The sequence below is a fragment of the Macaca mulatta genome, chromosome 3, assembly GCF_049350105.2.
Source record: "Macaca mulatta isolate MMU2019108-1 chromosome 3, T2T-MMU8v2.0, whole genome shotgun sequence".
NCBI classification, from domain to species: domain Eukaryota; kingdom Metazoa; phylum Chordata; class Mammalia; order Primates; family Cercopithecidae; genus Macaca; species Macaca mulatta.
The window spans coordinates 170,923,350-170,949,924 of NC_133408.1; the positions used below are offsets into that span (position 1 = coordinate 170,923,350).

Here is a 26,575-nt window from a genome sequence, read left to right on the forward strand (position 1 = left end):
AATTATTTTGTTCAACAAATACAAATATGTATTGAGTTCCTACCACGTGCTCACACTGTACAGGAAGTGGGGACACAAAGATAAATAAAACAGATCCCTGTGCAACTAAAAATCTAGCTGAGCCAATTGATGGGCAAATAAATCATCCAAATATGATGGGACAGCTTGGGCACAGTGGCTCGCGTCTGTAATCCCTACACTTTGGGAGGCTGAGGCAGTCAGATCACCTGAAGTCAGGAGTTCGAGACCAGCCTGGCCAACATGGCAAAACCTTGTCTCTACTAAAAATACAAAAATTAACCGGGTGTGGTGGTGGGCATCTGTAATCCGAACTACTCGGGAGGCTGAGGCAGGCGAGCTGCTTGAACTTGAGAGGCAGATGTTGCAGTGAGCCAAGATTGCGCCATGGCACTCCAGCCTGGACGACAAGAGTGAAACTCTGTCTCAAAAAAACAAAACAAAACAAAATATGATGGGATAGGCTCCTTGAAAGAGTGTTGGTTTGAAGAAACACTTGTACCCCTGTGTTCATTGCAGCACTATGCACAATAGCCAAGAGGCGGAAGCAAACTAAGTGTCCAATGACAGGTGAATGTGTAATCGCCCAGCCGGGTCCTTCTTGCCTGCTGCCCAGAAAAGCCAATGCAAAAAAGCAGGTTTTGCAGCAAAGAGTTTAATAAGTGCGGGGCCAGCCAAGTGGAAGGACAGAAGATAATTCTCAAATCCACCTCCCCAAGAATGTAAGGACTAGGGTTTTTCAAGGATAGTTTGGCAGGCAGGGGTTAGGGAATGGGGAATGCTGATTGGTTGGGCTGGGATGAAATCATAGGGGCTTGAAGGTGTTTTCTTGCACTGAGTCAGTTCTCGGGTGCAGGTTACGGGTCTGGGTGGTGCTAGTCGGTCCATATGGAATATAAGGTCTGAAAAATATCTCAAATACCATTCTTAGGTTTTACAATAATGATGTTATCTATAGGGACAATAGGGAAAGTTATAAATCTCGTTACCATTCGCTACATGGCTTCTGAGTAGTAAGTAGTTTTTAAAGGCAAGTTATAAAACAATGACTGGTTAGAGTTTAACTATGTGTATATCTTAGCAGTATTCAGACCCCGTCACCATTCTAACCTTATGGACTTATGTTCGTTATACGAAAGTGGTTTTGGTTCCTGAGCAAGTAGAGGGGGTGAGTTCAGGAAGGAAGTGTCATCATCTTTGTTTTGAAGTTAAACTATGAACTAAATTCCTCCCATAATTAGCTTGGAATGAGCAAGTTAGCCTGTGAGGTTAAAAGCAAGATGTAGTTAGTTATGCTAGATTTCCTTCACTGTCATAATTTTTGTAAAGGTGGTTTCCAGTGGATAAATAAAATGTGATATGTGCATACAATGGATTATTATTCGGTCTTAAAAAGGAAGGAAATTCTGACACAGGCTACAACATGGATGAACCTTGAGAACATGATGCTGAGTGAAATAAGCCAGTCACAACAAGACAAATACCTCAAGATCTCTCTGACCTTCCGACCTTCCTCCTCACTCCCCATCTCTACCAAAGAAATTGAAGCTCCTTTATCTGTCTGGGATCAGTCTTACCAAGGAGAACAATCATTTTCTTCCCCTCTCCGGAAGACCAAGAATGTAACCACAGATGAACAGACCCTTTCACAAGATAATGCCTGTCTTTCAGACTTATTTATGAGACTAATTTATGAGTGTGATTACACTCATGTGAGGTATCTAGAATGGTCAATTCTTAGGAACAGAAAGTAGAATGGTGGTTGCCAGAAGCTGGGGGAGGAGGGAGAAATGAGAGTTGTTTAATGGGTACAAACCTTCAGTTTTGCAAGATGGAAAATTTCGGAGATTGCTGGTCCAACAATGTGTACACTCTTAACACAAAGGCACAGTAGACTTAAAAGTGGTTAAGATGGCAAATTTTATCTTGTGGGTATTTTTACCACAATTTTAAAAATGTTTTTAAAAAAGTGTTAGCATCCAGAGGGCAGAGGCATTTCTAACATCTTGCAGAATGCCTGATATCATAGTAGGCACTTGACAAATATTTTGCCTCCCTTTGGCTTCTGCTCCCCGTCCTGTGTCCTACACAACAGGACAAAGGCCAAGTGGTTCTGTGAGCCAATTCAGCAAACAAAGGCACTTCTCTCTCCAAGGCACAAAGAAGAATTTCGAATATTTGTGATTTGAGATTTGTCCTGGTCACACCAACTATTCTTTACTTCTCAGATATGCTTATCTGAGTTCTTTTGGCATTTAACTTGTCTAAAGATAGATGCTGTTTCTACTTCCCAAAACAGAATTGTGATGGACTTTGTAAGAAAAAAAAAAAAGTGGGAGGAAGTCTGTGAAATGAAATCATTATTAGGCCATGGTACAAATGGCTCTCGGGCCCTGGGTGCAGCCCAGCACAGGAGGAAGGGTGAGCTAATTAGCATGGATTTGCAGTTCTGCAGCTCGCCTTTGTTCCCTCCCTCCACTGGCTGTGTCTGATTCTAGTCGCTGGGTTTATTCTCTTGTGTTTGTTTTTTTCACTTGGCCAAAAATAGAGAGACAAAAAAAGTTTCCTTATACTTACTTCAGCTTTTTACTTTTTTCCTTGTGTGTTTGGTTTCCTCTTACGTGATCCTTCCTTCTTCCTGCCACCTGCTAGTTTCTCTATGGTGGGGCTCAGAAACCAACACCCCACAATATGGCCCACTGACATGCCACACTGAAGAATCCTCAAGGTCTCTTTGATCTTCCGACCTTCCCCCCTCACTCCCCCATCTCTACCAAAGAATTTCCTTTATCTGCCTGAGATCGGTCTTACCAAGCAGAACAATCGTTTTCTTTCCCTCTTTGGAAGACCAAGAATGTAACCACACATGAACAGACCCTTTCACAAGATAATACCTGTCTTTCAGACTCATTTATTATTGCAATGAAAACTATTTACAAGTTAATTTCTAGTGTCCATCCTATCATTTTCCCCAGTAATCATTTATTGCCCCTCAACAGAATTCTCCTTCTCCTCACTCCCATAACCTGCTGTACAAAGATCCAAGCCTCCGTTTTTTTTTTCTGTAGCCTCAAGATGGTATCAAAGCTTTTGTATCTCATTGGGAAGCTGGGTCTTCATTCTGAAGGCTCCCTTGTATACACGTAACCATAATAGGTTTGTTGCCCAATGCCCACAGCAAGTCAATATACCGAGACACCCGATTGGAGCAGAGAAAGAGGTTTAATCACAGGGTCACTGAACAAGGAGATGGGAGAAAAACTCAAACCCATCTCCAGGAGGAATTTGGAGCTAGGGTTGTTAAGGGTTTTGGAGTGGGCCAGTGTGGAGGTCTTCAGTTGGTAGAAGAGTGTAGAGTGATATCATGGGACAGGGAGATGAAGCAGCTATTCGCTCATACTGATCCTCTTCCTCTGTGGGGGGTCTTCAAATTGGTTAGAATTAGGGGTCTAAAAAACATTTTAAGCAATCCTTAAACAAAAGCCTTATGATTGATTCTAACATCAGAGATCCCATCTAGAGAAACAGAGAGGATACAAATCTTCAGTATCTAGTGACTTTTAGCAGCAAGGAAGTGGGCCAAAGTGCAGCCTGATTAATGCTTATATTTAATTAATGATATTATATAACATATTATGTAATCTATTTTATTATATTAATGCTTATAAATACCTATATTTCCGTCCAGAACCTGGCATGCAATTCTTGTCAACCCTGTGTGAGCAGTTTCATACATATGAAGTAAACTTGTATACCTTTTCTCCTGTGTGAATCCATCTGCCCCATATCAGTGATTTGCAGCAAACCTCTTCCTACCTTTCTCAAGTATAGCTTTTCCTTGTGTTCTGTAACCCTGGCTTGGTGCACAGCACTCATGATGGACAGGTTGAGGTGCAACATTTGGTGACAGTACAGCCATGGAGCCTGGAAAGGACCTGCGGGGCTTGAATTGAGGGATGCCCATTTCTGGTCCAAGCCCTGGGTGGAGCTCTCCATTGTTGGTTCTGGCTTGGCCATGGCCCTGGGCATGCACATGGCCAAGACGCAGCGTAGAGAAGGGGTCCCTGCCTAGTGCTGGTGGAGAAAGCTGTCCAGGCATCTTCCAACCTCCTCATGCCAGTATGCTGAGAGGGTAAGTGCAGAACAGAGCCGACGGAAGACCTCCTTAGGACACTGGGTGAATCATGGAACCAACTGAGGTCTCCAGCCCGGAGATTTGATCATGCCACCTTTTTTTTTTTTTTGGAAGACCAGAGTCTGGCTCTGTCACCCAGGCTGGAGTGCAGTGGCATGATCTCAGCTCACTGCAACCTCTGCCTTCTGGTTTGGATGATTCTTCTGCCTCAGCCTCCTGAGTAGCTGGGATTACAGATATGTGCCATCATGCCTGGCTAATTTTTATTTTTTTTATTTTTTATTTTTTTGGTATTTTTAGTAGAGGCGGGGTTTCACCATGTTGACCAGGCTGATCTTGAGCTCCTGACCTCAGGTGATCCACCCACCTTAGCCTCCCAATGTGCTGGGATTACAGGCATGAGTCACCATGCCCGGCCTCTTGCCACTTTTTAAACATAACACTTAAATAGTTCCTGTTGTGTGACAGACACTGTTCTAAGTGCTTTTATTTTATTTATTTATTTATTTTGAGATGGAATGTTGCTCTGTCGCTCAGGCTGAAGTGTGGTGGTGTGATCTCGGCTCACTGCAACCTCCGCCTCCCGGATTCAAGCAATTTTCCTACCTTAGCCTCTTGAGTAGCTGGGACTACAGGCATGCACCACCATGCCCGGCTAATTTCTGTAGTTTTTTAGTACGGTAGTACTAAAACTACAGTAGTAGTTTTTTAGATGGGGTTTCACTATGTTGGCTAGGGTGGTCTTGAACTCCTGACCTCCAGTGATCTGCCCGCCTCAGCCTCCCAAAGTGCTGGGATTACAGGTCACTGCGCCTGGCCTCTAAGTATTTTTAAATATTAATTCATTTAATCCTTACAACAACCCTGTGAGCTAAGAACTACTATTGTCTGAATTTTATGGATGAGGAAAAGGAAACTGCAGGCCAGAGAGGTTAAGGACTTGCTCAGAGTTACCCAGCTGTTACTTCTCTGATTTATAGATGGCACCTTCCTGCTGTGTCCCCACATGGTGGAAGAAGGGAAGGCATCCTTCTGGTATTAGCATCTTTAATACCTGCAGTTGTGATTTTCACCACTCCACTGTGCTGCCACTCTGGTTTATATATAGTCTCCCAGGATCTCCTTCGGAGATTTCATGGCTGCTTGTACAAAGCATCTTCCCTAAGGTATAACACTCTCTGTTGGGTATGGGCAGTGTGTGTATTCCTCTGAAACTTCTGTGTGCCCCCGGGGATATCCACTGGCAGTCATGTGTTCACAGGCTTAATTCTGCAGAAGACATCAGACTCTACCCTTCTTTCTCTCCAGGGATCAGGGCACAAGGAAGCCATTTCTACCCATATAAACATTAAAAAGAACAATTTCAGGCTGGGTACAGTGGCTCACGCTTGTAATCCCAACACTTTGGGAGGCCAAGGCAGGTGAATCCCCTGAGGTCAGGAGTTCAAGACCAGCCTGGCCAACATGGTAAAATCGTGTCTTTGCTAGAAATAAATACATAAATAAAAAAGAAAAGAAAAGAAAAGAAAAATTAGCTGTGCATGGTGGTGTGCACCTGTAATCCCAGTTACTCGGGAGGCTGAGGCACGAGAATGGCTTGAACCTGGGAGGTTGCAGAGTTCATGCCACTGCACTCCAGTTTGGGTGACAGAGCAAGACTCTGTCTCAGAAAAATAAATAAACAAATACAATTTCAGCATAGAACAAGCACTATGCTATCCTCATGGTAAGACGTCCTCTGCCCCCACATAGGCAAGGATCTGTTGCCAATCTGGGTGAGTTTGCAGGGACTCTTCCCCACATTCCCCTTCCAGACCCTTGTGAACAGGGTCATGAAATTTTTAGATGGTTGGCTGGAGTCAGGCAACCAGTTCAGAGCTGTGGGATAGATTTTCTGGTGAGAACAGCAAACTGGCCTGGAGACAAGCCCAGGACATTGGCCTCCTTACTCTGGAAGACCGTAGCCATAGCTCGGAACATCACAGGTACTCTGCTAATCCTCTGAACCTTCCATATGTCCCTCTGGCTGTGCCCCAGATGACTTTGCCTTGTAAGAACTGGGTTAGCAGAGAAGAAAGATTTACAGGAAGTTAGGATGAGCTTGGGTTTCTGCTGCCTACACTAACCCTGTGTTGTGGGACCAGGCCTCATTGCTACACAGAGATTTGTCTCTGGCTCTTTCATGCCTCCTGCCAGCTTGCTGCTCATAATTCCCAAGGCCTCTGCCCATTCTCCATCTCTAAAATGCTTTTCCTGGATCTTCTTCCCACAGGCTTCTCCTGCTGAGCTGGCTGGAACTGATAGCGAATTCTTGCTAAGAAATGAGCTGATCACTTCTAAGTTACAGTCTCAGCCCTATACACAGCATGTGCTTTTTTTGTTGTTGTTTTTGGTTTTTTTTTTTTGAGACGAAGTCTTGCTCTGTTGCCCAGGCTGCAGTGCGGTGGTGCGATCTCGGCTTACTCCAGCCTCTGCCTCCTGGGTTCAGGTGATCCTCCTGACTCAGCCTCCTGAGTAGCTGGGATTACAGGCACATGCCACCACACCTGAGTAATTTTTGTATTTTAAGTAGAGATGGGTTTCACCATGTTGGTCAGGCTGGTCTTGAACTCCTGACCTCGTGATCTGCCCACCTCGGGCTCCCAAAGTGCTGGGATTACAGCTGTGAGCTGTTGAACCCTGCCTGCATTTGCATCTTAACAGGGACATCAAAACAAAAAGTTTGAAAACTCAAAGCACTGGCTGGCTTGGAGGCTCACACCTGTAATCCCAGCACTTCGGGAAGCTAGTGGGGACAATCAATCACTTGAGGCCAAGAATTTGAGATCAGCCTGGGCAACACAGAGAAACCTGGTCTCTATACAAAAATTTGAAAATTAGCTGAGGCCGGGTACGGTAGCTCACACCTGTAATCCCAGCACTTTGGGAGGCTAAGGTGGGTGGATCCCCTTAGGTCAGGAGTTTGAGACCAGCCTGGCCAACATGGTGAAACCCCATCTCTACTAAAAATACAAAAATTAGCTGGGCGTAGTGGCAAGTGCCTGTAATCCCAGCTGCTGGGGAGACTGAGGCAGGAGAATCACTTGAACCCGGAAAGCAGAGGCTACTGTGAGCCGAGATCACACCACTGCACGTTAGCCTGGTGACAGAGCGAGACTCTGTCTCAAAAAATAAATAAATAATTAATTAAAATAAATAAAAATTAACTGGGCGTGGTGGCATGTGCCTGTAGTGCCAGCTACTTGGGAGACTGACGCCGGAGGATCACTTGAGCCCAGGAGTTGGAGGTTACAGTGATCATGCCACTGCATGACAGAGTGAGACCCTGTCTCAAAAAAAAACCCTCAAAGGAGTGAACCTCTCAGGTTAGGATAACAAGCTCCTTGAAATACTAGAGATTTAGCCAGGCGCAGTGGCTCATGCCTGTAATCCCAGCACTTTGGGAGGCTGAGGCAGGTGGATCACAAGGTCAGGAGGTGGAGACTATCCTGGCTAACATGGTGAAACCCCGTCTCTACTAAAAATACAAAAAATTAGCCGGGCATGGTGGCGGGCACCTGTGGGCCCAGCTACTCGGGAGGCTGAGGCAGGAGGATGGCGTGAACCTGGGAGTTGGAGCTTGCAGTGAGCCAAGATTGCGCCACTGCACTCCAGCCTGGGCAACGGAGAGACTCCGTCTCAAAAAAAAAAAATAGAAATACTAGAGATTTGGGGGACGGTGCCTTAGTCTGCTCAGGCTGCTGTAATAAAATACTATAGATGGATGGCTCATGAACATGTGAAATTTGTTTCTCACAGCTCTACAGTTGGGAAGCCACAGTCATGGCAGATTCGGTGTCTGGTGAGGCCTGCTTTCTGGTCCATAAACAGCACCTTCTTGCTGTGTCTCCACATGGCGGAAGGAAGGAAGATATCTCAGTGAGGTCTCTTTTATAAGAGCACTGATCAGAGCCCCTCATGACCTAATCCCCTCTCAGAGGATCCACTCCTAAAACCATGACTTTGGGGGTTAGATTTTCAATATATGGAATTTGGGAAGAGACAAACACTCAGTCCATAACAGCTGGAGTCCCGGCCACCTCATATTTGTATATGCGTCTAAAACCGGCCCTGATGTCAGTGTCAGGTCCACAGACCTCCTCAAATCCAAGATAAAAACATTCACTTTGGAGCAACAGATCTCTCTCTGAGTTTGTCCTTAGGATTCAGGAGATTCTAAGACCCAGATCAGGGCATGCTAACTAACCAGTTTCGTTTATTAACAACTGGAGTAGGATCCTTTGTCGAGTTGGGTATTTCCTCTGACGTCACTGGGCTACTCATCAAGGCTCCCCGGTGGGTCTTTGCCAGGAAAACTTGCATGGAAAAGGAGGCTTGGCCTTCGAGGAAGAGGGCCTGTGTCCTGGCAGGCTGGGTGTGTCTGCTCCAGGCTGGCCTCTCCTCATGGCTGCTGGTTTTCTGGACTAATGCACTTTTGACCCAAGGAGGGAAAAAAGGTATAAACAGAGGAGCTAGAGCAGTCAGCGGTTACTGGGTGGGACTTGTGAACTGGTGGGCTGGTGGCAGCCCCAGCCCCTCCTACTCCCTCAGAGCCTGCTGTCCTTCCTGGCCTCTCCACCCTGCCTGCCTTCTCCCCTCCCTCCCTACTTTCTCCCCAGCCACTTCTCATAAAGACCAGCTGCCTAGGTGACACCTTTTGCTTCTAAAACCTTCCTTGTTGTTCTTCCTTGGCCCCTTTCTCAAAATACTCCTCTCTCTTTCCTCCTTCAATGCCAGACTGTTGGCCTCTGTCTCCCTGTGTTGTGCAGGCTGCCATCTCTGGCTCACCATGGTTTTATAATTGCCTCTGGTTAAAGTTTAAATAGATGGGTTTCAGCCCAAGAGAAAAATGTAAACAAGCCCTTTCTGCAGTCTTTCAGAACTGCTGACTTCCAGTGCTTTTGAGTTCTGTGCTAGGAAATTCATTCTGCTCCTCCCTAACCAAGGAACTGAGAAATGCCATTAGGGCTTTCAGAGCGGTGACAGCCTCTCTGAAACCATTGAGAGGCTTTTAGATGATCCGCACTTTTCCTTTTAACTCAATTAAGCCATCAGGATCCAGTTCCCATCCTAGCATGTTTATCTAGTGTATTCAGGTGAGAAGATAGTTCAGCAAATCTTCGTGGTCTGGCTTCTGAACAGGAAGGAAATGAAAGGAATTGTCATTTCACTCTTCGGAGTTTTTTCTATGTGGGAGCAGAGCATTGTATTTGTTGCCCCAGGGTTTTTGGTTGATGAGGTTGTCTTGTGAGTCATGAGAATGGGACTATACTTGGCCAGTGCAGAAGGAAAAGGGCAGGCTGGGTTTGGGCTCATTCATTCAGGCATATATCCTCTCATTTGCTGGTTTTTTTGTTTGTTTGTTTGTTTTTATTTGTTTGTTTGTTTGGAAGTAAGTGGGCCATTTATTTTTGAGTCTTGATGAGGAGTATTGATTTTCTATATTTTTCTGCTTTGTGTACCTCGTGTACTTGTGATCTGGTGTCAGAATGGATTCAGCAATAATTTGAGATGTTTCGGTCAAGGATTTGATTGGATCTTTGCCTTTCCCACTCAAAAACCTTCCAGAATTCCCATTTCGTGTTCAGACTTTTCTTCACAACCTTCTATGGTGGGCCTCAAATCTACCATCACTTTTCACTAGTCCAACCATATACTGAGATCATGTGAGCTTTTCTACCCAGCTCCTGTAACCCGTTTCTTACTCTTCAGTGTCCTGACACCTGGGACTCCTTCCCTGCTGTGCTCAGCATCTTATCAGAACGTTCTTCCAGTGTTCTATGAAACCTTCCTTGCCTCTGGACACAACCAGAACCGACCACTCCTCCCTTTAGTTCTCCAGCACAAGGCAATTCCCTTCATGACAACTAGCCTTCTTTCTTCCTTTCTTTTCTTTTCTTTCTTTCCTTCTTTCTCACTTTCTCTCTCTCTCTTTCTTTCTTCTTTCTTTCTTTCCTTCTTTCTCACTTTCTTTCTTTCTCTTTCTCTCTTTCTGTCTCCTTCCTTCTTTCTTTCTTCTTTTTTTTTTTTTGACAGAGTCTCACTCTGTCGCCCAGGCTGGAGTGCAGTGGAGCAATCTTGGCTTACTGTAACCTGTGTCTCCCAGGTTCAAGCAATTCTCCTGCCTCAGCCTCTACAGTAGTTGGGATCACAGGCGTGCACCACCACACATGGCTAACTTTTGTATTTTTAGTAGACCCAGGGTTTCACCACATTGGCCAGGCTGCTCTCAAACTCCTGGCCTCAACTAATCTGCCTGCCTCAGACTCCCAAAGTGCTGGGATTACAGGATTGGGCCACTGCGCCCGGCCTTCACTCATATTCCATTATTTATTATTCATCCTTTGCTCATGTGGCAGCTCCCTGCATTCCATGCTCTTCCCTTCCAGCACAGGATGATTTATTCTGTCCCCCAGTAGGGCCCAGCTTCGTGTGTGGCCCATAATCGGAGCTTAATCAATATCCAGTCTTTGTTTTTCATTCTCTCTTCAGCCAAAAGTTAATATCAACACTTTTTGTTGTTGTTGAGACAGAGTCTCCCTCTGTTCCCCAGGCTGGAGTGCAGTGGTGCAACCTCCACTCAACGCAGCCTTAACCTCCCAGGCTCAAGACATCCTCCCACCTCAGCCCTCTGAGTAGCTGGGACTACAGGTGCGCACCACCACGCCCAGCTACTTTTATTTTTGTAGAGACAGGGTTTCACCATGTTGCCCAGGCTGGTCTCAGCAATAGAACATTCTTATCAGAACATTCTGATGTTCTTATCTGAACATTCTTGAGCTCAAGATCTGGGTTCAAGTGATCTGACCACCTCGGCCTCCCAAAGTGCTGGGATTACAGGCATGATGTGCCACCTTGCACCGGCCCTTATGTCAACATTTTAAAAATAGCTCTTGGGAGGAATCAAGAGGAATAAAGAAAGGATTTTGGAGTCAGGCACATTTGGGTTCAAACCTCAGCTCTGCTGACTCTTAGTATTAGGGGTTTTCCCCTAATTCTTATCCTTTCTCAGCCTCGCTTTCTTCATCTATAAAATGAAGACAATAAGATCTCTTTTATGGGTTTTTGTGAGAATTAAAATGAAATCATGCAAGTGAAGAACCAGACACAGTTACATCTCATCCTTACCCTCTCTTGATGCTAAAACAGTTCAAATGTTGAAACACTGTACTTTGGAACATAAGTCTTATCAATCAATTTAAAAGATCCATGCCACATTTTCCCATTATTAACACAATCTTCCTTGATAGAACAGTTTCTTCTGACTTACACTTGCAAGTTTTTTAAAGGCGTAGGATTGGACTTGTTCACCAAAAATCCAAACTCTGTAAAATCTTTTAAAGAGTTGATTGTGAGTCAGTAGAGGTGACCGTAGCCCAGAGAAAACAAAAACCCAAGAAGCATTGAGTAAGTGGTCCTGAGGTGGTCAGGTTATAGTCTGGTTTTATATATTTTGGAGAGGCAGGAGTTACAAGCAAAGACATAAATCAATACACAGAAAGTGTATATTGGCTCGGTCCAAAAAGATGTGATATCTTGAAGCAAGATGTAGGGGGAGGGTGTGGAGCTTAAGCCGTAGGTGGGTTTTAGGGATTTTTTTTTAAAATTATACTTTAAGTTCTGGGGTACATGTGCAGAATATGCAGGTTTGTTACATAGGTATACACGTGCCACGGTGGTTTGCTGCACCCATCAAACCGTCATCTATATTAGGTATTTCTCCTAATGCTATCCCTCCCCTAGCCACCCACCCCGCGACAGTCCCCAGTGTGTGATGCCCTTGCCCCCTTTTGTTGAGAGAGTTAAGTTATTATCTAAAGACTTGAAGTTAGTAGAAAGAAATGTCTGAGTTAAGATAGAGGAGTTGTGGGGACCAAGGCCTTTGTTATGTAGAGGAAGCCTCCTAGATCACAACCCTCAGAGAGAATACCTGGCCAATGTCTCTTTTCAGACCTGTGTGTGTGTGTGTGTGTGTATGTTGTTGTTGTTGCTGTTGTTGTTGTTTTGAGACCGGGTCTCACTGTGTTACCCAGGCTGGACATATGTGATAGCAAGACCATGGCTCACCGCATCCTCAACCTCCTGGGCTCAGGCGATCCATCTGCTTCCACCTCCCGAGGAGCTGGGACCGCAAGCCCACGCCTCCACAGGCTGCTAAATTTTTTTGTTATTCATAGTAATGGGGTCTTGCCATGTTGCCCTGACTGGTCTCGAACTCCTGGGCTCAAGTGATCCTCCTGTCTCAGCCTCCTGAAGTGCTGGGATTACAGGCCCGAGCCACTGCACCCAGCCAATGAATCTCCCTTAGATCTAACAAAGCCTGGCTGCATTAATAGAGATTCTCTACAGATGCAGGTTTCCCCCTTTCATGATGGCTTTGCAGGGCTACTTCAAAATATGTCAAAGAAATATACTTTGGGCTAAAATATTTTTATTTCCTTCAGGGTCTTCTGTCCTGTGGCTATATGAGGGTCAGTTTGGAAAGTAAGCCACATTATACCAGGTTAATTTTTTAAAATCCATTTAACAAGATTCTGTGGTTTGTAGGGTGTGACTTAACACTTACCTGACATGGCTTTAGGTCTTGTTTATAATTTGGTATCTTACTGCCACAAAAAGTCTGTTTTGACAGTCTTATGGTCTCTATTTTAATATTAATATGGGTCAGTTGTGCCCAAATCCAAAAGGGAGGAGGTATAAGGAGGTGTGTCCCACCTCCCTTCCCATCATGGCTGGGAATTCAGTTTTTTGGGATTTTCTGGGGGTTCCTTTGGCCAAAAGGGAGTCTACTTAGTTGGAGGGCTTAGTATTTTATATTTGGTTTACAAACTTATTTATTGGTCACCAGAAGAAATCCCAGTGGTGGGGATGATGAGGAGGCAGCAGCTCTGTTTGCTGCTGAGTTACTTTCATATGTAGTCCCTTGTGGGGGCCAAAGCACCTTGGATGCTGATCCGCCATGTTGACTTCTGATTAACCCCAGTTCTGGGAAGGCTTCTAAGATTTCCAGTTTATCTGCTGTTCCTTATGTAAGAGCATGTATTTACCATGCATCTTCCCTTAGGTCAAAACAACCTTAATCGTAAATCTTACCATTAGTCAGCTTCACATGGCATCCTTGCCTTTCCCTGCAGGGTAATTTCAATTGTCCTGTGCCTTCCTTCCCTATAGTACATAAGCCTTGAGTCTGGGCGAGTAATGGCACAGGGAGCCTCTGTCTCATCTTGCAACTGACCAGGATATCATGGCTTCTGTTTATATGTCTCTATTGGCCAGGCACAGTGGCTCACACCTGTAATCCCAGCACTTTGGGAGGCTGAGGCAGATGGATCACTTAAGGTCAGGAGTCCGAGACCAACTTGCCCAACATGATGAAACCCCATCTCTACTAAAAAAACAAAAATTAGCTGGGCATGGTGGCGGATACCTGTAGTCCCTGCTACTTGGGAGGCTGTGGCACGAGAATCGTTTGAACCTGGGAGGCAGAGGTTGCAGTGAGCCTAGATCGCACCACTGCACTCCAGCCTGGGTGACTGAGCAAGACTCCGTCTCAAAAAAAAAAAGTTTTAAATCTGATGGGTCTGGCAGGGCAGGAGAGGAGAAGATACACATTCAACCAAACAAGGATTGTAGCAGTACAGAGGAGGGACAGTTAGCACGTCAGGAAAAGCTTCAGAGAGTTCATACATAGGAAATGAGTCTTAATCTATCAGTCCATGGCTGTCAAAAGATAGTTGGGACAAAGCACTTCAGGTAGAACCCCAATGCTTGTTTCTTCCCCACTGTGTATAACTACATGCAGCCTGAAGCACTTGGCTCCATCGTCTTGAACCTGTGCAGCTGTCTTCCTCTTGCTCCAGGTGACATAAGGGCTCCCTTGGAAGCAGCAGCATTTATTAGTGCTGGTTCCAATCAGAGAACTGACATTAGAACTCGACTGTTGCTTTTGTGGCCAGGGCCAGAAAACAGCTGGAGTGGTTTGAACTCGCTGCAGGAGGATGTACACGTTGAGGCTGTGCATGTGTGCATGCTCGTCTGTGCAGATCTGTGTCTGTGTGTCTATGAGTCTGAGTGTATGTGGGTGTGTGTCCATTTGGATGGGTGGCTAGATGTTTATATGTAGGTGTTGCCACCAAAAACAAAAGTGGGTATTCAGAAAACAAAGTGACAGCTCAAAACCTCAGACAAGCTGAAAGACTGCTCAGAGAAGGGGGAGGTTGAAACAACTTCAACCAAAACAAAATGAAACGGAGAAGGAAGTTGCATCAGAAGAGGAAGAATGCCAATGTCATGCTGAAGAACCACAAATGTCACAAAATAAAAATAAAACGTGTGATTCTTATTTTACCTAGTCAAATACTATTACAATTTTTTCTCCTTTAGAGTGTTAAAAATTACTGAAATTATAATATTTAGTTCAGCGAACATGAAGAGCACAGAAAAACACAAACAAAAAATTCATTCCTATAATTTTTTAATGTTATATACATCATATTTTATTTATTTGGATCAGTGATTGATTTTAACTTTGCTTTCTACCTCCATATAAAAGTTTTTCTCCAGCATCTAAAAAATATTAAAAACACGTTCTGAAATTGACTTATTGAAGAACCTGTAAAAGGTCTTATTATTAGCACAAATTGAGAAATTATAATAAAGATACTCTAATAGCGAAGTGATTAAAGATGTCAGAACAAAAAATTATAGATCCCAGGGATGCTATTAAGTTTTTCAATTTCAGTTCATGTAGAAATGTTAGCTCCTTTGCCACAAAGAAATAAAAGAGTAGTTTTCCTTTTGATTAGATTCTTGTAACCACACACGTGAAAAATTTATAGGATTGGCTTAGGTGAGGGGGTTTTATAAAATGTTAATATAACATTGGAATAAGCTTGGCATCCAGTTCTCAGATAAGTCTTTTGAATCTATTACTTTATAATTATAGTGATATCGATTGGCTTTCCATCACCTTCCTAGAATTATAACGACATCCAATGATTAACTGATTTGCCAATCTCACAAATAGTTAAAAGAATATTGAGTTTTTGGCAGTGAACTAGGGAAGTTTGTGTGCTTTTTGTTAAAATGAAAGACTGTACTTCTCAACTGAATACATTTTTAGTACATACACGAGTTTACCAGCAAAGGTAACTAGAGAGTGAGCTTGGGGTGCCCAGAGTGAAAGAAGCTCGGGAGGTTGAGATTGCAATGAGCTACGATGCCACTGTACTCCAGCCTGGGTGACAGAGGGAGACCCTGTCTCCAAAAAATAAATAAATAAATAAATAAATAAATAAATAAATAAATAAAAATAATTAATAATTAGGAAGAGAAAAGCAGTGATCATGAGGAAAGGGAACCACTGAGTATAATGCTCACTTTATGTGCATACAGGGGGAACTCCACAAATAATTGTGGAAGGAGAGAATGAGTGAAATGAGTGCATAAATAATAAGTACAAAGAAAGCGGCATAAATATTTAATTCAAAATGGAGTTTAGACTGGGCATGGTGGCTCTTGCCAGGAATCTCAGCACTTTGGGAGGCTGAGGAGGGAGAATTGTTTGAGCCCACAAGTTCGAGACCAGCCTGAGCAACATAGCGAGACTCTGTCTTGGCAAACAAACAAACAAACAAAACCAAACCCCAAAACGAAATAATTAGCTGGGCAAGATAGTACGTGCTTGTGGTCCCAGCTACTCGGGAGGCTGAGGTGGGAGATGGCTTGAGCTCAGGAGGTTGAGATTGCAGTGAGCTACGATGCCACTGCACTCCAGCCTGGGTGACAGAGGGAGACCCTGTCTTCCAAAACTAAATAAATAAATAAATAAAAATAAAGTTTCCATTTGGCGTCATGACAGGGTTGTAGCATATTTTCCCCATGACGCTGTCTTGGTGATGTGCAAGTTGTATACTTTTCAGAAGCTGTAATACCCTTAAAGAAAGAAAACATCTACGAAATTAGTTTTGGGAAGAAATGAAAATCTATGCAAAACAAACTTTTTAGATATTTTAAAAATATTTTACAAGTCTAAATTCATTGTTCCTTTAGGAACATAAAAATATGCAAGTGTAAAATGGTTTACTCATAAAATTATTAAATGCTTAAAATTATAACTTATTCAAATAATATGAATGTACTAATTGAGACTTTTAAAAATCTTTAAAACTATAACTTATTCAAATAATATGAATGTACTAATTGAGACTTTTAAAAATCTTTAAAACTAATTACCAATGGGGCTACAACCTACTGGACTTTAAGACATCAAATATCATTCAGCTTCTGCCAACTGAGAAAAAAAAACAAAAAGAGGAGAAGCCATAAACATCACAGTGAAAACACATACCAGAGTTATGTTTTTTTCTAGATCTTCCATAAGGCATTTATTTTCAGAAAAGGTATAGGAAGAAGCACTTTTTTAATAAAAAAGAAAGCATTTTTCTTTTCTTTTTTTTTTTTTTTTTTTTGAGACAAAGTCTTGCTCTGTCCCCCAGGCTGGAGTGCAAAGGCATGATCTCGGCTCATTGCAACCTCCACTTCCCGGGTTCAAGCGATTCTCCTGCCTCAGCCTCCTGAGTAGCTGGGATTACAGGCGCCTGCCACCACGCCCAGCTAATTTTTGTATTTTTAGTAGAGACGGGGGTTTCACCATGTTAACCAGGCTGGTCTTGAACTCCTGACCTCAGGTGATCCGCCCGCCTCAGCCTCCCAAAGTGCTGGGATTGCAGGCATGAGCCACCGCGCCCGGCCTTTATTTTTAAAAAACAGTCTAAGAGAGGATGGGGAAGAAGAAGAAAATTAACCAAATTCATTAGTTGTAACTTTTTTTTCAAGCATTCACATTTCTGTATAACGTGTGAATGTCCCCAAATTTGCCAGGTTCCCTGCTTCCTAGGCTTCCAGTCTCCAAGGGTTCTTCATCTGCACTAATTTCCTGACTCAGAATTTGCCAAGGGTCTCAAGTACACTCCAGAGGACTCGTGTAAACTGGCTAGGCCAGCTTGTGTTCTGGGAAGCTTGTCTTTTCTGGTGGTGTTCCCAAGAAATAGGAAAGAGAAAAGATGATGTGCGGACTTAGAGATGATGTGTGATACTAAGTTTTGCTTTATATTTTAACTGTCCAGCTCTTTCCTTCAATGAATGGCAAGCCATTCTCAATTCCTGCTCTTCTGTACTGAAGAATTTAGCATCTCTTTCCCTGGAGATCCAAGGAACTTTGCTCTTTGCCCAAAATACCTCTCTCTCCCAAAGCAATTTCCCCTCCTTTGAGAAAGGCTGTCGTGTCAGGCTGCACTGCCCTTGAACCAGACAACTTTCTCTGCTTGTCTTTATCTGTCTAAATAAAGCTAACCTACATTTGCTGTCTAATTCATTCGGATGCTTGCTGATGCTATTTAAAGCATCCCTCAAGGCCCAGTGGAAAACAAGATGCATTATCTCCAGTAGGGAACCTTTAGGTTTGCTCATCATTTAAGGAATTCAAGAATCTAAAGAATCCATGCAGTCTTCCCTGGTTCAGACATGAAGGACACGCGGCTCTCCATATTTTCTTTTTTACTTCAGGCAGTCTTCTTTGACTTGTACGTGGCTGAGATCAGTTGATGCAAAAGGAGGTAGCTAGAAAGTCAATCTCAATCATTCTCTTTCTCTCTCTCTCTCTGTGTGTGTGTGTGTGAGCCTGAAGACAAGAAGACACACACACACTCTCTGTGTGTGTGTGTGTGTGTGTGTGTGTGTGTGTGTGTGTGTGTGTGATAGAGAGAGCGCGTCTTCAGGCTTCATGAAATTCAACTTTTCTGAAGATTAATTGCTCAACAGAATGTATGTTTCACTCTGGGCTCTGATGATTGGTTAGTCCACTGTGAATTGCCTCTCAAGAAACAAATGTAAAAGTTCAAAAGCAGCTGTCACCTTCGTGAACAGACTTCTGGTGAGTTTTTGGCTTGTTTCCATCACACTCTCTTCAGCCTCCATATGACGATTTGTTACAGAATCCTGGTACTTCTACATTCTGGAAAGGAAAAGGAAATTCTCCAGGGATAGGAGCAGAATCTCGGGGATGTAAATAGGACTCCACTGTGAACTTATATTTGACTGGGGAAATCTGTTGTATCTTTTTTGAGTTCCGATATTTCTGTTAGCCTGTCGGCTTGCTTAGAGGGAGGGAGAGCTGGTACAATGGGATTGTTTTAACCATTGGTGCCCCGCTGCTACCTTAGGCACATACTTATTAGCAGCATCCATTTGTTCAGCTACAATTCTATGACGTCCATTGCAGTGAGTGAGTCAGAAGCCACAAGCTAACAGGTCTATTCCTTCCCACCGTCACCTAGGAAACCAATGCATCATCCACAGGAAATGCAGGCCCTGATGGGGAGTGTGCCCAGATCGAGTTATAAAGCTGGCAATGAGTTTTTCAAAGGAGGTCAATTAATAATTTGTAGAATCTTAGTCTAGGGTGAGAGATGGATCCAGCCTCTTGGGTATGGATTGAGGGCTGTCAGGCAGAAATATCAGGAGAAATTAATCAGCTAAAATATAAGTAGTAACTAAAATGTAAGCAGTAAGATGTCTGCATGATAAGAATTTGACCAAAGGTAAGACATATGGAGATATAATTTGATTTCTCTAGCAAATAGCATTTATTTGCCCAATAGCTGAGGGTATTTTTTTGGTATGGTTGTACAGTATGTGAAATGAGATAAGGAAATTGACAACACATAAAACAAAGCTTTCTGCTGAATGAAATGTATGTCCCCTTTCTCATGGTCCCTATCCCCGTTAAAAAAGTGATGGAGGCCAGGCACGGTGGCTCACACCTGTAATCTCAGCAGTTTGGAAGGCCGAAGTGGGCAGATCACTTGAGGTCAGGTGTTTGAGACAGCCTGTCCAACATGGTGAAACTCCGTCTCTACTAAAAATACAAAAATTAGCCGGACATGGAGGTGCACACCTGAAGTCCTAGCTAATAGGGAGGCTGAGGTGGGAGGATCACTTGAATTCAGGAAGTGGAGGTTGCAGTAAGCCAAGATTGCACCACTGCACTCCAGCTTGGGTGACAGAGTGAGATTCCATCTCAAAAAAAAAAAAGAAAAAAGAAAAGTGATGGAGAGGGCCGGGTGTGATAGTGCAGTGGCTCATACTTGTAATTCCAGCACTTTGGGGGGCATAGGTAGGAAGATCACTTGAGGCCAGGAGTTTAAGACCAGCTTGGGCAACATAGCAAGTCCCTGTTTCTACATAAAATATTTAAAAATTAGCCGGGCATGGTGGTGCACACCTATAGTTCTAGCTACTCAGGAGGCCTAGGTGGGAGGATAACTTGAGCCCAGCAGTTCAAGGCTGCAGTGAACTATGATCACACACCATTGCACTCCAGCCTGGGCGACAGACTGAGACTCTGTCTCAAAGAAAAGAAAAGAAAAGAAAAGAAAAGAAAAGAAAAGAAAAGAAAAGAAAAGAAAAGAAAAGAAAAGAAAAGAAAAGAAAAGAAAAGAAAAGAAAAGAAAAGAAAAGAAAAGAAAAGAAAGGGAAGGGAAGGGAAGGGAAGGGAAGGGAAGGGAAGGGAAGGGGAGGCCTTGGAGGGGAGGGGAGGGGAGGGGAGGGGAGGGAAGGGAAGGGAAGGGAAGGGAAGGGAAGGGAAGGGAAGGGAAGAGAAGGGAAGAGAAGGGAAAAATATGGAGAAAACCACAGTCTGGTTCCCCCCAAGCTCTCACTGATTTTTTGTTTGTTTGCTTATTTTTTGCCTATGCCTGATTTTCTCTTTTCTTAATGACTACAGTTTGGTATAATCCATTGGCCTAGTCACAGTATCCAGATATCTGTGGATACAAGTGTAGTACAGCTGAGAAAAATTACCTATACGGTTTCATGTTGTTTGATGAGTTTAGCATTTCCGGGTTGATTTACATTCCCATACTCCTATGAGTGAGAGATTTTACATCAGAGTACAAAGTGAAGTCTCCCAGAACTTCCTGCTTTAGACCTAAAGCATGTTAGAAAGCAGAAAAAAAATCCGAAAAATCACCTGGTCCAACTACCTCATTTTTCACATGGGAAATGATTCCCAGAAATGTGGAATGACTTGTCTAAGGTCACATAGTAGATATTAGTATGAATGTTAGAGCCAGAGGAAAGGAGATAGAAGAGATAGGAAGTTTGATCACAAGCTCTAAATTAGTCAACAGGTGACATGGTCACCTCAGAGACAATGAAAATATTAGACTGTATAAATCGAAGTATGCAGTCCTGACTAAGTGGGGCAAATGGTTCATCAAGGGCTGGTCAGTGTGTGCCACGTTTATGATGTGATGTTCTGTCCTGAGTACCCATTGAGTAGGAAGCAGTGATAGACCTGGGTGTGCCCACAAGCAGGTAAAGATGGAGATGAGAGTTCTGGTAACTACAAGCAAGAAAAAAATAATTGACGAATGTTGACTATTTAGCCTGGAGACCAGGGGATTTGTCATGGAAGGGATGGGAGGGAGTATCATCAAAAATAACTAAAGGGTGGCTGGGTATGGTGGCTCATACTTGTAATTTCAGCACTTTGGGAGGCTGAGGCAGGTGGATCACCTGAGGTCAGGAGTTCGACACCAGCCTGGTCAACATGGCAAAACCCTGTCTCTACTAAAAGTACACAAATTATCTGGGCCTGGTGGCGGGTGCCTATAATTCCAGCTATTTGAGAGGCTGAGGCATGAGAATCACTTGAACCTAGGAGGCGGAGGTTGCAGTGAGCTGAGATCATGCCGCTGCACTCCAGCCTGGGCCACAGAGTGAGACCCTGTAGCAAAAAAACTAAAGGTCTATCTTGAAGAAGGCTCAGACTTATCTTGTGTGCCTGCAAAGGGCAGTCCTAAATTGGTACTAGTAAAGGATGACGGATATTAGCGCCGTATAAGTAATGTTCTAATAATTTAAGCTGATTGAAGTATATTAAACTGACTGATATGGTAGTGAATTAATTCTTTGCCTCAGGACGTGTTCATGTCTTCACTCACCCCAAAACATTTATTGAGCTGTTGCATTATGCCAGTCTTGCTAGACACTAAAGACACGATGTTGACTAACACAGCCACTTCCTGCAAAGAGATCGTAACTCAATTGGAGGTCATGAGATCACTTATTTGCAGAGACAGGATGACCAGTCATGTAGAATGCCAAGGAAGAGAAGCAGGCATTGGACAGAAAGAAGTCTGGACTACAGGGACTCTGAGGTTGCTGCCTGTGTTAATTAAGGGAACACTAGCTGCTGTAATAATCAAACCTAAAAAATGTCTCATGGCTCAAGCCTGAAAGGAAATTTATTTCACACTCATCTGACATTCACCATGGATGTGGTAATAGTGGCTGATAGTGGTGGTTCTCTTCCAAGTGGTAATTCAAGGAACTAGGCCACTTCTATCTTGTGATTCTCCCACCTTCACATCTTCAACATGTGGCACTGACAGGCATTGACATCCTGCTAACAGACAGGGAGAGAATATGGAGGATCGTGTGGGGGAGGTTTTTATGGGCTGGACCTTAAAACAGAGAAGTAGTGCACATAAACTCTGCTCACATTCTATCCACTAGATTTCAGTCACATGGCCACATCTAGCTGCAAGGGAGACTTAAAATTTGGTTGAGCTGTTTTCCTAGCAAAAAGAAGAACTGGGTTTTGTCGCATGACTAGCAAATCTTATACCACACTCTCCAAATCTGAGATTCTGTGATTATGGTGGCAGAACCAAGATAGGAATTTTTAAGGGGTGCTGGGGAGAGTGGCAGGGTGCTCCATTTATTTATTTTTAAAATTTCTTTTGCATACATTGTGGAATGGCTAAATCAAGCTAATTTATGTATTATGTGTTACCTCATATGCTGATCTTTTTCTTTTTTTTTTTTTTTCAGACAGGGTCTCACTCTGTCACCCAGGCTGGAGTGTACTGATGTGAACATAGCTCATATCTCACTGCAGACTCAAACTCCTGGGCTCAAGTGACCCTTCCACCTCAGCCTCCCAGGTAGCTAGGGCTATATAGGTACATGGCACACCTAGCTGATTTTTAAATTTTTGGTAGAGACAGGGTCTTGCTATGTTGCCCAGACTGATCTCAAACTCCTGACCTTAAGCTGTCTTCCCACCTCAGTCTCCTAAATTGCTAGGATTACATGTATGAGCTACCACACCCAGCCCTCATTTTTTTATGGTGAGAAAGGAATTTTGAAGTTGTCTTGTTTGATGCCAGAGTCATCCCATCCCATGTTTACATTAAATTTCTTCCCGGGTTGGACATGGTGGCTCATCCCTGTAATTCCAGCACTTTGGGAGGCTGAGATGGGAGGATCACTTAAAGCCAGGAGTTTGAGACCAGCCTGGCTAACGTAGTGAGACCCTATCTCTTAAAAGAAAAAGAAAGCCTTTCTGTTGAAGGTGTCCTATTAATAACATATTGTTAACTTTTAAAAAGCAAGGTAAGGCCAGGCTTGGTGGCTCACACCTATAATCCCAGCACCTTGAGAGGCTGAGGCAGGATGATCACTCAAGACCAGGAGTTCAAGACCAGCCTGGGCAACAGAATGAGACCCATCTCTATAAAAATTTTAAAAATTAGCAGGACATGATGGTGCGTGCTTGTAGTCCCAGCTATTTGGGAGGCTGGGGAGGGAAGATCGCTTGAGCCTAGGAAGTCAAGACTGCAGTGAGCCATGATCATGCCACTGTACTCCAGCCTGGGTGACAGAGCAAGATCCTGTCACAAACAAACAAACAAACAAACAAAACTAATGATGACTACTATAAGTAAAGCTCCCCCCCGGCAGGGACCTGCCACTTCAGAATACTATAAAGTTAAAAGGCTACCAAAAAATTAGGGAGAGGATGACTCTCCTTAATGTATGAGAAGCAGATTGTGAAGCTGCTCTAGATCTAGGTCTACTAGTAATCATGTCTAACAAATCAATAATTAAAAGGCAAATACTCAAATATAAATATTGGCAAAGGATATAAATGAAAAATCATAGAAAGAGATCTCAATAACTATCATGTAAACATTTAAACATTTTTGTCTCCTCAAAATGAAGAGAGATAAATGAAAAATAATATCTAATATAGACAAAAGTACATGGAAATAGGAACAGTGGTATTTTTCTGATGGAGATATTAGTTGGCAAAACCTTTCCAGAGGTAAATTTGGAAACCATATTAAAACATTAAACTCATTCATACGCTATAACCTGTAACTTCACTCTACTAATTTGTCCTAATAAAATATTCAGATAAACATAACCATTTATGGCAAATAATATTAATATCAGAATTTTTATGAGTCCGGCAAAAGGTGGATTAAATGACACAGTAGGCAAATGGGATACCAAGCTGTCATTAAACAACTAGCTAAGAGCTAAAGGAAAATCTAAATATCTAGTGTTAAGAAAAAAGAGTGATTCAAAAATAGACACAGAAATGTGTATACACCTTACAAAACGGTGAGTCCTGAAAGACTGTTGTTAAGACAAACTGGCTAAGAGTGATTTAAGCTTAGAAAAACACCTTGGTCCTTCCAAGATTTAAAACTAGGCAGAGCCCTCTTCTTGCTGATATTCATTCCATGGACCACTTTATTCGTAATAGATCCTTTCATACATACTGAAAATCAGTCAGGGCAGCCCTTGGTGAGCAAGTGTCCTAAAGTACTCCTTAGCAGGCTAGGCTGTGATCCCAGCACTTTGGGAGGCAAAGGAGGCCACTTGAGGCCAAGAGTTTGAGACCAGCCTGGCCAACATGGTGAAACCCTGTCTCTACTAAAAATACAAAAGTTAGCCAGGCGTGGTGGCACACACCTACAGTACCAGCTACTTGGGAGGCTGAGGCATGAGAATTGCTTGAACCTGGGAGGCAGAGATTGCAGTGAGCCAAGATTGCACCACTGCACTCCAGCCTGGATGACAGAACGAGACTCTGTCTCAAGTAAAAAAAATAAATAAATAAAAAGAACACCTTAGCAGCCCGGGGTGGTGGCTCATGCCTGTAATTCCAGCACTTTGGGAGGCCAAGGTGGGAGAATTATTTGAGCCCAGGAATTCAAGACCATCCTAGGCAACATAGTGAGAACTCGTTGCTACAAAAAATTTTTTAAAAGTAGCCAGGTGTGGTGGCCTGCACATATGGTCCCAGCTGCTAAGGAAGCTGATGGCACCACTGCATTCCAGCCTGGGTGAGATCTTGTCTAAATAAAACAAAGCAAAACAAAACAAAACAAAAAACTCCTTAGCACTGTCAGCATGCCTAGCTTTTAAGTACTTGAACACAATTTTAGCTTCCATCTGAATTAATATTTGGATCACAGGCAGTCAAAGTTGATGCTAGTTCTCACATCACATGCTCAACATTGTTTCCATTTCTTTGATTACTTTCCCTTATTTTCTGCTAATTGCTGTTCATTGCATAGACCCCACCAGGATTTTTCACATTTTGAACCTTTTTGTCTTTCTGAATCACCCTGTTGACTAAGGATCCATCTCTTACCCGCTTGCAACACATGATTTTTCTTACCACATTCAATCTGTTAATCTGTTTTATTTTCATCATAATCCTGAACATAGGATTATGCTCAATAGCACATTGAGCATTCTGAATTGTTTTTGCAATCATCAGACACTGAGGTTAATAATGTTGCAAAACACCTAAGATTAAATACAACAAATCTGCTGGCAATGGAAAACCAGCTGGCCAAGTCTAAGACCGTCACGGCCAACTGCTATTGTCATCTCTTGAGGACAGGCAAAGTTGAAACACTTTTACTTTTGGAAGACAGTATTTTCCATCTCCGTGAAAGTTCACAGCTGTCTAGGTATGGTGGCTCACACCTGTAATCCCAGCACTTTGGGAGGCTAAAGCAGGAGGATCACTTGAGGCCAGGAGTTTGAGACCAATTTGGGCACATAGCAAGACTCCATCTCTACAAAAAAATTTAAAAATTAGCTGGATATGGTGGTGCATGCCTGTAGTCCCAGCTACTCAGGAGGCTGAGGTGTGAGGATTCCTTGAGCCCAGGAGTTTGAGACTAAAGTGAACTGTGATTGTGCCACTGCCCTCCAGGCTGGGTGACAGAGCGAGACCCTGTCTCTTAAAAAGAAAAAGGAAAGTTCCTTTTTGCTGTAGGCCCGAGCGGTTGCTGCTGAAGTGGGCAAGTTCGTGAAACCTGGGAAGGTGGTGCTTGTCCTGGCTGGATGCTATTCCGGATGCAGATCCATCATCGTGAAGAACATTGATGATGGTACCTCAGATCGCCCCTATAGCCATGCTTTGGTGGCTGGAATCGACTGCTATCCCCGCAAGCTGACAGCTGCCATGGGCAAGAAGAAGATCGCCAAGAGGTCAAAGATCAAGTCTTTTGTGAAAGTTTATAACCACAGTCACCTAATGCCCACAAGGTACTCTGTGGATATCCCCTTGGACAGAACTGTCATCAATAAAGATGTCTTCAGAGGCCCTGCTCTTAAACACAAGACCCAACAAGAGGCCAAGGTCGAGTTTGAAGAGAGATACAAGACAGGCAAGAACAAGTGGTTCTCCCAGAAGCTGCGGTTTTAGATGCTTCGTTTTGGTCATTAAAAATTAAAAAGAAAAAAAAAAAGAGGAAAGTTCACAGATGGCCAAACTTTTGCACAGCCATGGTACCATCCTAGTGAAGTACATTTGAGACAATAGTCATCAAATTACATATAAATACGTAATCAACCAAAATGATTTTTAGGTAGTTCAGTTGGTTTACGTTGTCTGAATTGGCAGAAGCCAGGGGTTTGATTTCTGTGTCGGTTATTTAGCACACGAAGAAAAATTGTGCCACTCAAATAGTCTATACCTATGTCTAGCTGTCTCACAAACACCTGCTTTTTAGGGGACCTAGATACAGTATGTCGGGGGACAGTCGTGTCATTTCCACAGTCCATATAGAACAATGCCGTTACCGACCTTTGTAAAAGTGTGTGAGCCTGGACTCTGCAAACTCAAAACCTCAAGTAGCCATTAGCAGGAAAGAAGACACCTTAGTCATATATTTAATTTGTTTTAAAAGTATGTCAGGCCCTGTGATGTAGCTTATGCCTGTAATCCCAGCACTTTGGGAGGCCGAGGTGGACGGATCACCTGAAGTCAGGAGTTCAAGACCAGCCTGGCCAACATGGCGAAACCCTGTCTCTACTAAAAATATAAAAAATTAGCTAGGCGTGGTGGCACACTCCTGTAGTCCCAGCTACTCAGGAGGCTGAGGCAGGAGAATCACTTGAACCTGGGAGGCGGAGGTTGAAGTGAGCTGAGATTGTGCCACTGCACTCCAGCCTGGGCAACAGAGCAAAACTCTGTCTCAAAAAAACAAACAAAAAATATGGTTG

The 26,575-nt window shown here is 43.4% G+C and overlaps 1 protein-coding gene and 1 pseudogene across 5 annotated transcripts in view; both read left to right on the forward strand.

Moving 5' to 3' along the window:
- Positions 1-26,575, forward strand: part of MKLN1 (muskelin 1) — a 389,751-nt gene that overhangs the window by 104,585 nt on the left and 258,591 nt on the right. The window lies entirely within an intron of this gene.
- LOC708986 (large ribosomal subunit protein eL27 pseudogene) lies at positions 5,999-25,823 on the forward strand (annotated as a pseudogene).